General features: G+C 39.3%; 1 pseudogene; it reads left to right on the top strand.

Annotated features, from left to right (window-relative positions):
• Positions 1-3436: 3436 nt before the first annotated feature.
• On the top strand, positions 3437-6222 carry LOC102248588 (annotated as a pseudogene).
• Positions 6223-12882: the final 6660 nt, after the last annotated feature.

Below are 12882 nucleotides of genomic sequence, written 5' to 3'. Positions count from 1 at the left end.
TATATATATATATAATTTAAAGCTATCCCAACACTTTTTTTCTTGACAATATGATTCTAAAACATATGGAAATGCAAGGGCTAAGAATAGGTAAGGCATAGTCAAATAATAAAATTAAAGCATGATATCAATATTTACTATAAAGAAAGTTAAGACAGGGCTATATTGGTGGTGGTACGAGAAAGAGAAAGAGCCCAGAAAACAGACCCATGAATATAAAGACATGATTGAACAGGGAAGCAGCACTGAAGGACAAAGGGAAGAAAGGACCATTTTAAAAAATAAATAATACTGCAATATTTGAGTATCCATATGAGGAAAAATAATGTAATCCTCCCCCAAATTATATGCAATTATTAATTCCATGACCTGTACAAAGTAAACAATAAAACATTTAGAAAAATGAGCATAGAGAAAAATACTGCTTAAATCAGTCATGAAAGAACTATCCATGAAGGAACATATTTGCAATTTAATTAAAATTTAAAAGTTCTTCACATGAAAAGCAACATTTGAATTTTGAAAAAATAAAGGTGTGTTAGAAAATATTTGCAAGACATATAAACAAGAAATATTTAAAATGTAGAATATATTTTTTCTAAATTTAAAAATATATTCAAAAGTCTTTTCAATGAGATGCCTCATCTCAGCTCCTACCTGGGCTGATGATCATGTGTTTTCGCCTTTAACAGTCTCTGGTGGCTCTGCTTCTTTCTGTCGTGGTGTAATTGGCACAGGTGGTTTGAATGGTAGGGAGGATACAGAGAGACCCAGGAAACCTAGAAATGCACCTGTACAACAACTTGTATGCCGTGGTCAGAGTTGAGTCTCACACTAAGCCAGCCTGAAGGTTGATCCCACACATGAATGGGCCAAGAGCAATCATGGCCCAATTACAACAGGAGGGCTCACATAAACCACACAAGGGACATTCCTAGAGCATCCAACTCAGGAGATCAAAGAGACTGTGCCAAAGTGTCCCACAGGGCATTTATTACATAAGGCCATCTCATGAAGACTGGAAGGCAGCTAAAATGGGAGATAAACAACCCCAAATGAAGGAAAAGGAGAAAATCTCCAGAAAAAAGCTAAATGAAATGGAGGCAAGCAATTTATCAATATAGAGTTCAAAGTAATGGTTATAAAGATGCTTATGGAATTTAGTGAAAATTACAATGAATTTAGTGGAAACTACAACAATATGAAAAATGAAATAGAAACTATGAACAAGAATCAATGGGAAATGAAGAATACAATATCGACATCAAGAATACACTGGAAGGAATTAAAAGTAGATTGAATGTTGCAGAGGATCAAATCAGTGACTTGAAAGACAAAGTAAAGTAGAAAAAACACCCAATTCAAGCAACAAACAGAAAAAAAAATCATTAAAAGCAGAAGGATAGTTAAAGGGAACTTTGGGACAAAATGAAATGTAACAACCCGCATCATAGGGGTACCATAAGGAGAAGAGAGTGAGCAAGGAATAGAGAACCTATTTAAAGAAATAATAAAAGAAGACTTCCCTAACCTGGTGGAGGAAAAGCTCACAAAAGTTGAGGAAACACAGAGTCCAAATCAAGATGACTCCAAATCAAGATGAGTCCAAATAAAAGAGACACACACCAACACACATAACTAAAATGACAAATGTTAACTAAAAAAGATATAAGCTTAAAGGCAGCAAAAGAGAAGAGAAAGTTACCTACAAGGGAGTTCCCATTAGACTGTCAGCAGACTTCTCAACAGAAACACTTCAGGCCAGAAAGGATTGGCATTAAATATTCAAAGTAATGAAAAGCAAGGACCTGAATCCAAGACTACTCTATCCAGCAAAGCTATCATTTAAAACTGAAGGTGAAATAATGAGCTTCCCAGACAAAAAAAAACAACTAAAGGAGTACATTACCACCAAACAAGCATTGCAAGAAATGTTAAAGGGACTGATTAAAGAAGAAGAAATCAAGAGAGAGGAACATCGGTATAAAGAAAAAATGGCAATAAATAAGTACCTATCAATAATAACCTTAAATATAAATGGATTAAATTCTCCAATCAAAAGATAGGGTAGTAGAATAGATAAGAAAACATAACCCAAATATATGCTGTCCACAAGAGACCAATTTTGAAACAAAAGATATATACAGACTGAAAGTGAAGGGCTGGAACACTATATTACATGCAGATGGAAACAAAAAGAATACTGGGGTAGCAATACTCATAACTGACAAAACAGACTTCAAAAAAAAGGCCATAAAAGAGACAAAGGAAGTCACTACATAATACTAAAGGGATTGATACAACAAGAAAATATAACCCTGTAAACATCTATATACCCCATATTGGAGCACCTAAAAGTATCTTATATAATAAACCCTAATATGCAAATTGACCAAACGGTGGAACAACAGTTGCTATGCTGCACACTGACCCCAGGGGCCAGACACTTAATGCAGGAGCTGCCCCCTTGTGGTCAGTGCACTCCCACAGGGGGAGCGCCACTCAGCTGGCAGGCGCAGTGGTGGTGGCAGGAACCTCTCCCGCCTCCACAGAAGCACTAAGGACCCCTCGAGGGTGCAGGCCAGGCCGAGCCCTCCACCCCCCTGCCCCAGTGCACAAATGTCATGCACTGGGCCTCTAGTATATAATATAAAATCTTGGTGGATCATAAGGGAGAAGTTGACATTAATACAGTCTTAGTAGGGGACTTTAACATCACACTGACACCACTGGATAGATCTTCCAAACAAAAAATTAAGAAGGAAACAGACCTTAAGTGACACACTAGACCAGTGGTCGGCAAACTCATTAGTCAACAGAGCCAAATATCAACAGTACTTCTTCAAAATAGACTCGCCCAGGCCGAAAACCGACTTCTGCGAATGGGCCACGAAGTTTCAATCGCACTGTACGTGCGCACCCGCACATGGTATTTTGTGGAAGAGCCACACTCAAGGGGCCAAAGAGCCACATGTGGCTCGCGAGCCACAGTTTGCTGACCACGGCACTAGACCAGATGGATTTAATTGATATTTACAGAAAATTTCATCCCAAAGCAGCAGAATATTCATTTCTCTCAAGTGCATATGGAACATTCTCAAAGATAGGCCACATGTTAGGACACAAAATAAGTCTTAACAAATTCAAGAAGATTGAAATCATATCAAGCATCTTCTCAGATTATAATGGTGTGAAACTAGAAATCAACTACAATAAAAACACTAAAAAACATTCAAACACGAGGCTAAGTAGCATGTTATTAAACAATGAATGGGTTACCACTGAGATCAAGGAAGAAATAAAAAATTTCATGAAAATGAACACACAACTCATAATCTATGTGACACAGCGAAAGCAGTTCTGAGAGGGAAGTTTATAGCATTACAGGCCTACCTCAAGAAACAACAAAAAGTTCAAATAAATAATCTAGAGTCTTATGTGCAGTGGTCTGGGCTGCCATTGCCACGATGGACAAAACTACCAACTTTTGGGGTCTGGGAGCCCAGCCGATCCGGTGCGGAGCTTCAATCGCTGGAAGAAGAAACACAGTCATAAGCAGAGTCAAAAGAAGCAGTTGAGGAAGCAGCTGGAGAAGCCTGAGTGGCAGGTCGAGCGCGAGGTTATCAGCCGCCTCATGCTGAACTACGGGAAGATAAATGTAAATGAAATTACAAGATTTTCAGATCTCCCCTTGTCTAAAAAAACATCGAAAGGTTTGCAAGAAGTTGAGTACCGTTTGGTAACCGAGATACAGACACAGACCATCGGGTTGGCTTTGCAAGGTAAAGATGTCCTTGGAGCTGCCAAAACGATCTGGCAAGACTTGGCTTTCCTTGTTCCAGTGCTGGAAGCCTTATATGGTCTACAGTGGACCTCACAGATGGTCTGGGGGTTCAGATTATATCACCTATGAGAGAGCTAGCTTATCAGACCTTTGAGGTTCTCTGAAAAGTAGGAAAGAATCATCACTTTTCTGCTGGTCTCATCATTGGTGGGAAGGATCTGAAACATGAAGCTGAGAGGATCAATAACATAAATATACTGGTTTGCACACCAGACCGGCTTCTTCAACACCTGGATGAAACGATATGTTTTCATACTACTAATCTCCAAATGGTAGTTCTTGATGAAGCAGATAGAATCTTGGATATGGGCTTTGCTGATACCACGAATGCTATTATTGAGAATCTTCCCAAGAAACGTCAGACCTTGCTTTTCTCAGCAACACAAACCAAATCTGTAAAGGACCTTGCACATTTAATTTTGAAAAACCCTGAATATGTCTGGGTTCATGAGAAAGCAAAATACAGCACCCCTACCACTTTGGAGCAGAACTACATAGTTTGTCAGTTGCAGCCAAAAATAAGTGTACTCTATTCATTCTCGAGAAGCCACCTGAAGAAGAAAAGTATTATATTTTTCTCCAGTTGTAGAGGTTCAGTATCCATAGCGAGTGTCTTGCCAGCTATGTTCTGGTATTTCTATCCTTGCTCTGCATGGTCAACAGCAGCAGATGAGAAGAATGGAAATCTATAATGAATTTGTTCACAAGAGAGCTGCAGTACTCTTTGCTACTGATGTTGTAGCCAAGGGACTGGATTTCCCAGCTGTGAATTGGGTTCTTCAGTTTGATTGTCCTGAAGATGCCAACACATGTATTCACCGTGCAGGTAGAACTGCCAGGTATAAAGAGGATGGGGAAGCTTTACAGATTTTGCTGCCCTCAGAAGATAAAGGGATGGTGCAGCAGCTCCTCCAGAGGAAAGTGCCTGTGAAGGAAATCAGAATCAATCCAGAAAAACTTATTGATGTCCAGAAAAAACTGGAATCATTTTTAGCTCAAGATCAAGATTTAAAAGAAAGAGCTCAAAGGTGTTTTGTTTCCTATATACGTTCAGTATATCTGATGAGGGATAAAGAAATATTTGATGTGAGCAAGTTACCTATACCTGAATATGCCCTGTCTCTTGGTCTTGCTGTGGCACCATGGGTAAGATTTCTTAAGAAAATGCAGAAACAACAAACCAAAGAATTGATAGTGAGCCAAGATAAAAAAGTAAGTGAGGCAAGGGCCCCCTCCCTCACCAATGATGAAGAGGAAGAATTTAGAGCCTACTTCAGTGAGAAAATGTCCATCCTTCAGAAAGGTGGGAAAAGACCAGAAGGGACAGAAGATGGACTGGCTAATGGCATTAGTGATGAAGAGGAAGAAGAAAAGGAAGGTGAAGAAGAAGTGGAAGAGAAACTGGGAAAAGCAAATGGGTATCAGCCTCATTCTGGCCTTAGCACTGATGAGTCACAGAAGCAGAACGAAGCTCCCATGCAGTTCTTGGACAGAGATGATGATAATGAGGAGGAAGAAGATGAACTCGGTGCTGATTTCTTTAAGGTGAAGCGACACAATGTGTTTGGGTTGGACCTTAAAGAGAATAAAGCATTACAGAAGAAAGAATCTTCTAAATCCAGTGTCAAGAAAAAAGTGACCAAAGTCGCAGAAGCAAAAAAAGTAATAAAGAGAAATTTTAAAGTGAGTAAGAAAATAACGTTTACTGATGAAGGGGAGTTGGTTCAGCAGTCACCACAGATTCAGAAATCTGTCATGAAGGATACTGAGGAAGAGGATGACACTGGTGGTATCAATTTGGATAAAGCAAAGGAAAGGCTTCAAGAAGAGGACAAATTTGACAAAGAAGAATATAGAAAGAAAATTAAGCAAAGCATCAGGAGAAAAGATTGAAAGAAAGGGAAGCCAGAAGAGGCAAGCAAAGGCCAAAGATGATGAAGAAGCCTTTCTGGATTGGAGTGATGATGACAATGATGGATTTGATCCAAACACACTTCCAGATCCAGATAAGTACAGAAGCTCTGAAGAATCAGATAGCGAAGAAATGGAAAATAATATTAGTGATACCAAGAAGAAGCAGGGGACGAGGAAAAGGAACAACAGTAAAGTGGAGAACATGGGACTCACAAGTCGTAACAGAAAGAAGGCCAAGTGTGAAGTCTTAGAGCCATTAGATACGGGCCTGTCTTTGGCAGAGGATGAAGAACTGGTGTTACATCTGCTCAAAAGTCAAAGCTAAATATTTCCTGCTCTGTCTTCTCCTTGAAACCTCTGGTCATTGTTATGTGGACAAGAAGTTGAAAAGCTGTCGGCTTTGGGGAAGTTAGATAATGTGAGTCCTAGGCCCAAAGGACGCATTCCAGGCAGAAGTGAAAGTATCTAAGTCACTTTCACAGAAAACTCAGAGTGAGGGGGGATCCTCAATATCTTGATCCCTTTTCCAGCATGTGCTCTGGTAGATTGTCTTCTTGGGCTTTATCCTGTGACATCTTGTCACTGGAAATGCTTGCTTTGTTTTAATAGCAAGATCTGGAGACACTGTTTCATTGTTAGGAATTTCTTTTCTTCTTATCTTACAAAAGTGTCTGTGCTGTTACATAAAATTGCTCGCATTTTTGATTATTTAATATCTTTAAAGAGACAGAATACGATGGACCAGCCCTAAAAAAGACTGAGTATTTTTTAATTGAGATGATTAATAATAAACATATTTCCTATAAAAATAATGTAACTCTACAACTTAAAGAATAAGAAAGAAAACCACAAGAAAAGCTTAGAGTAAGTAGAAAGAAGGAAACAATAAAGTTCAGAGTGGAAATAAATGACATAGAAACTAAAAAACAGTACGAAAGATTAACAAAACCAAAAGCTGGTTCTTTGAAAAGGTAAACAAAATTGATGAACCTTTAGCCAGACTCTCAAGAAACAAAGAGGACCCAAATAAAATCAGAAATGAAAGGGCAACGTAACAACTGACATCACAGAAATACAAAGGATTGTAAGAAAATACTATGAACAACTTTCTGCCAACAAATTGGACAACGTGGGCAAAATGGAGAAATTCCTAGAAACATACAATCTTCTAAAAACAGTCAGGAAGAATCAGAAAGCCTGAATAGGTCAATAACCACTAATGAAATTAAAGTAGTAAACACACACACACACACACACACACACACACACTACTCACAGCAAATAAACATCCTGGATTCGATGGCTTCACAGGTAAATTTTACCATACTGCACAGGAGAACTAACATCTATTGTCCTCAAAGTATTCCAAGAAACTCAAGAGCAGGAGACTTTCAAGCTCTTTGTACGAGACCAGCATTATCCTAATTCCAAAACCAGATAGAGACACTACAAAGAAAGAAAAATATAGGCCAATATTCCTCATGAAAATAGATGCTAAAATCGTCAAGGAAATATTAGTAAATCAGATCCAGCAATACATTAAGAAGATCATACACTGTGACCAAATTGGATTTATTCCAGAGATACAAGGTGATACAATATTCACAAATCAATAAACATGTTACATCACAGAAAATGAAGGACAAAAATCACATGATCATATCAATAATTGCATAAAAGCATTCAACAAAATCCAGCACCCATTTAGGATAAAGTTAACAGAGTGGGAGTAGAGGGGTCATACTTCAAAATAATAAAGGCCACATGCGATAAACCTACAGCCAACATAATACTCAATAGGCATAAACTAAAAGTATTTTCCTTAAGATCAGGAACAAGACAGGGATGTCCACTTTCGCCACTCTTATTCAATATAGTACTCAAGCCCTAGCCACAGCAATCAGATAAGAAGAGGAAATAAAAGGCATCCAAGCTGGAAAGGAAGAAGCAAAACTGTCATTATTTTCAGATGACATGATAATGTAGATAGAAAACCCTAAAGATCCCACCAAAAAAAACTGTTAAATGTAACAAATGAATTTGACAAAATAGCAGGATGCAAAATTAGCATCCAGAAATAAATATATTTTTATTTTCTTTAAAAAATTTTAATCCTTACCTCGATACATGATGCTTAAATATAGGAAAGGAGATAGGGAGGGAAAGAGAGAGAGAGAGACATCGATATGAGAGAGAAACATTGTTTTGCTGCCCTCCATGTGCATCCAAACCAGAGTCCCAACCCACAACCCAGCTATGTGCCCTGTTTGAGAATTGAACTGGCAACCTTTCAGTGCACAGGACAATGCTGAAACAACTGAGGCAGTTTAGCCAGGCTTGATGGCATATTTATATACCAAAAATGAACTCTCAGAAAGAGAAACTTTAAAAATAACCCCATTTACCATTACAACAACAACAACAACAACAAAATAAGATAACTAGCAATAAACTTAACCAAGAAGGTAAAAATCCTGTACTCAGAAAACTATGACATGGCAAAAAAAAACAGAGGAAGGCACAAACAAGTGGAAGCATATATCGTTTTCATGGATTACAAGAATGAACATAATGAAAATGTCCATACTACCCAAAGCAATCTACAGATTCACAGCAATCCCCATTAACATACCAACAGCATATTTCACAGATTTAGAATATTCCAAAAATTTATATGGAACCAAAAAACCAAAACCAAAAAACAAACAAACAAAAACAAAACCCAAAAAACCGATTAGCCTCAGCAATCTTGAGAAAGATGAACAAAGTTGGGGAATCGCAATACCAAATACCAAACATACTACAAAGCCATTGTAATCAAAACAGCCTGGTACTGACACTAGACCAGGCATATAGACCAATTAAAAAACAAAAACAGAAATCAACCCATGCCATTATGGTCAATTAATATTTGACAAAAATGCTAATAGCATATAATGGAGTAAAGATAGTTGCTTCAGTAAATGGTGTTGGGAAAACTTGACAGGTATATGGAAAAAAGAAAGGAAACTAGACCATCAACTTATACCATACATAAGAATAAACTCAAAATGCATAAAAGACTTAAATATAACTAATGAAATCATAAAAATCCTAAAAGAAAACACAAATAGGAAAATATGAGACATATCACGCAGTAGTATTTTTGCCAATATATCTCCTAGGGCAAGAGAAACAAAGGAAAAAATAAACAAATGGGACCACATCAAAATAAAAAGTTTCTGCACAGCCAAAAAATAAAACAAACAAACCATCAACAAAATGAAAAGAGAACCCACTGTATGGGAGAACATATTAACCAATGATTCATCTGATAAGAGGTTAATTTACAAAATATCTAAAGTATTCATACAACTCAACAAAAGGAAGACAAATAATCCAATTGAAAAATGGGCAAAGGACCTGATAGACATTCCTCAAAAGAGGACATACAGTTAGATTTCCAATAAACATGAAAAATGCTCAACATTACTAATCACCAGAGAGATGCAAATTAAAACTACAAAGAGGTATCACCTCACACATGCCAGATTGGCTACCATCAATAAATCAACAAACAACAAGTGCTGGTGAGGATGTGGAGAAAAGGGAACCCTAGTTCACTGCTGGTGGGAATGCAGACTGGTGCAGCCACTGTGGAAAACAATATGGAGGTTCCTAAAAAAAAATGTATCTGCCATTTGACCCAGTGATCCCACTTCTGGGAATATGTCCTAAGAATACCAAAACACCAATCAGAAAAAATATATGCACCCCTATGTTCAGAGCGGTATTATTTACAATAACTAAGATCTGGAAACAATCCAAGTGTCCATCAGTAGATGAGTGGATAAAAAAGCTGTGGTACTCTGGATCTGTTTTTGTTCATCAGTTTATGTTGTTCATTATATTCCATAAATGAGTGAGATCATGTGATATTTATCTTTCTCTGACTGGCTTCAACAGGGGGTTGAGGGCATGAGTGGGGGGGGTGGGCAATAGGGGGATAAAGACACATATGTAATACCTTAATCAATAAAGAAAAAAAATTAAAACAAAAAGCTGTGGTACTCAATGGAATGCTGTGTGGCTCTAAAAAAGAAGGATCTCTTATCCTTTGGGACAGCATGGCTGGACATGGAGATTACTATGTTAAACTAAATAAGCCAGACAGAAAGATAAGTATCACATGATCTCACTTATATGTGGAATCTAATGAACAAAATAAACTGATGAACAAAATAGGTCCAGAAGCATGCACGCAGGCAATACACTGACAGATCATCTGTAATACCCTCAACAATAAATAATATTTTTGAAAAGTTCTCTTCATTGAGGAAGAAAGCAGGCAAATTATAGAAAGTAAGTGGTGCTTCATAAATAAAGAGGGCCATATATGACAATTTATTAAAATCATTACTATTCAAGGAAGTGCATATCAAACCATGAGGAGATACCTCTGTACACACTCAGCTTGGCAGAAAATTTTAAAAGCTGGAGAGTTACAAGTGTTGTTGAGGGTATGCCACAGGGTTTTCAGCACTGACGCAGTGCGTATTAGCCTGTCCCTTTAGGAATTGTTTGTAGAAAGCCTGGGAAGAAAAGCTAGGGAGCTTCTTTGGGAAATTGGGGCATTCAAAAGTGCCTTCGTATATTGGGTAATTTAGAAAGACTGTATATAACCTGGGCATGACATATGACACAGAAAAGACCTGCAAAGATCCCAACCTTTCATCTCTAGCTGATCACTAGGCTCAGGGTAAATAGGAAGTGAAGGTGAAGGCAGAATTGTCCATGATCTGGCTAACAAATAAAGAAATACCCAAACACTGAATTAATCTGTAAAAACTTGGAGAAGTGTTTCTTTGCTGTTTTTGTTTTGTTTTGTTTTTTTGCTTTTCAAATTCTTAGCTATTAGTGGCCTTCTGGATTCCAAGGAGCTTTTCAAAGCCTCTATGAACATCTCATTCCCCATTTTTTCCTTTTTACACTAGTGGGCTAAGTCTACTGTTTGCCCCATATATTAGTTATAAATTTAAACCATATCCTGTAATTGTTCCTACCAAACACCCTCAAGGAAACGTCTTTTTACGCTGGGTGAGCTCTAAGATCAAATAAGTTAGCCTTTCAAGCAGGGCCTTCCAGGGAGCCCCCAGCCAGATCAGGGAATAATTAATGATTCTCTGGGAATGGAAGGTTTAAAAAGCCCCACCCCTGACCTGCTCCTTCCAGTGGCTGTCAGGCTGCTGTTTTTCACTGTGACTGGGGGCCTTTTTTTAACTGATGAGAAAGGGAGGGAAGGAGAGAGAGAGAGAAAGAGAGAGAGAGAGAGAGAGAGAGAGAGAGAGAGAGAGAGACATCGATCTGTTGTTGCACTTACTGAAGCACTCATTGGCTGCTCCTTGTATGTGCACTGACCAGAGACTGAGTCCCCAACCCTGGTATATTGGCTTGACACTCCAACCGAGCTCTCTGGCTAGAGTGGATGCTGTTAGCTTTTTAAGGTACCGTGGAGCTGGAGAGAGGGGATGGGACTACTGCAATTAATACATAAGGCATTCTATCTTACTCACTTTTTGTTGTTTTCCTTGCATAAACATTCCCCAGCTTTCTGCAAACTTTTGGCTAATTTCCAGGGTTGTGAGAAAAGATTATTCTGACAATGGTTGCCAACTGTCTCAGTTCTCTTATAGAGGAGAGAGTTTTCTGAGTGTTTACTCTGTCATTTTCACTGACATCACTCCTCATGTGCCTTTTGCTATGCTCCCATCAATAATCATGTCCTTACTTTCTGGCACTATAAAATGTTCCAGCTCATCAGTACTTGACCTCCTTCAGTCCTGGAATCAGCCACTTGGAGACGGAGACCTAGTCTCTGTTATTGAAAGTTAACACACACACACACACACACACACACACACACACACTATAAATAAGCTAAAGTTGGGCCTGTATATTGGCCCCTACATTACTTCTTCACAGCAGGCTGGGACTATTAGTTGAAAGTCTGCCAGCACCAAACTCAAATTTTTACCTATCCAATTACTTTAAATACAGGCAAAACAAGTATATTTTAGCCATTTAGAGATTGCCTGCTTTTCGTGCCACAGAAAACAGCACCCGACATCTGCCAGGCACAGATAAGATGAATCCCGGGGAATAGAAGACCCCAAGCTGCTGCTGCTCTTTGGAGTGCTCTGGCCCAGAGACTCTCCACGATACCGCAGAGCAACAGCACCTACACGCCTCTCCCACTTGTCCCCACGCCCCCCTTAGGAGTTCCCTTGTCCTCTTCCCCTTCTGGGTGTGGTACTGTGCTGCTGTCTCTGAAAGGCCTCCTGTTGTAACGGACTTCCTCTCTCAGGCAGCCTGTCACGGTACTGCCCAAATAAAGCTGTTATGTGCCACTGCCATCCCACAGCCCAGTCTTTTCCTTGATGATCTCCTCCCCAAATCCTCAAACTCATCAGAAGTGGCACTGAAAATAGGATTTTGGTTATGATCAAGGAATTGGCATGGAATATACGCAGTCAGTAGGACAATCAGTTGGCAATTTGATCCTGGATGGTCTTAAGTGGTTGGGACTCAAAACTTGAAATGCCTCGGCATCAATCAGAGATGGCATCTCTCTTTTCTCTCCTGCACTCTACATGTTTACAGTCTCCTCTGTGTCTCATTAGCCTGGCCAAGAGGTAGCACCAGTATTTGAGAGCACCCACACCATTAGAACTGACTTTGGGGACCAGAGACACGGAGTCATCTGGGACAGATGGTCATTCCATCTGCCTGGATCCCTCAGGGGCAGGAAGTAGATACTGTAAAACTTGAGGAATTGAATAGAAAAAGGAGAGCAATGTGCCCTTGTGGACTGAGATTTGGCTACCTGCTGGCTCCATGTCAGGAGGAGTTTTCTGAATGGGCTGGTGATTTGGGGTACTCGAGATGGGAGGCGGTCCTCATCCCTGGGGCTGCTATGGTGAGTAAAGGAGCCCATAGAGACAGCTGCCGGACACCAGGTGGGGAGACACCTTTGCAAGTAGCTCACATGCCTCTGCTGTTGCAACACTTGATTGTTGTGATGTCATCATTCTAGCTCCTCCCCAGTGCTAAGGCCAAGCTGGCTAACACGTGACTTAAAATGACTA

Source organism: Myotis brandtii, unplaced genomic scaffold (assembly GCF_000412655.1).
Source record: "Myotis brandtii unplaced genomic scaffold, ASM41265v1 scaffold1392, whole genome shotgun sequence".
Taxonomy (NCBI): Eukaryota; Metazoa; Chordata; class Mammalia; order Chiroptera; family Vespertilionidae; genus Myotis; species Myotis brandtii.
This window is presented reverse-complemented; position numbering and strand designations above follow the sequence as displayed.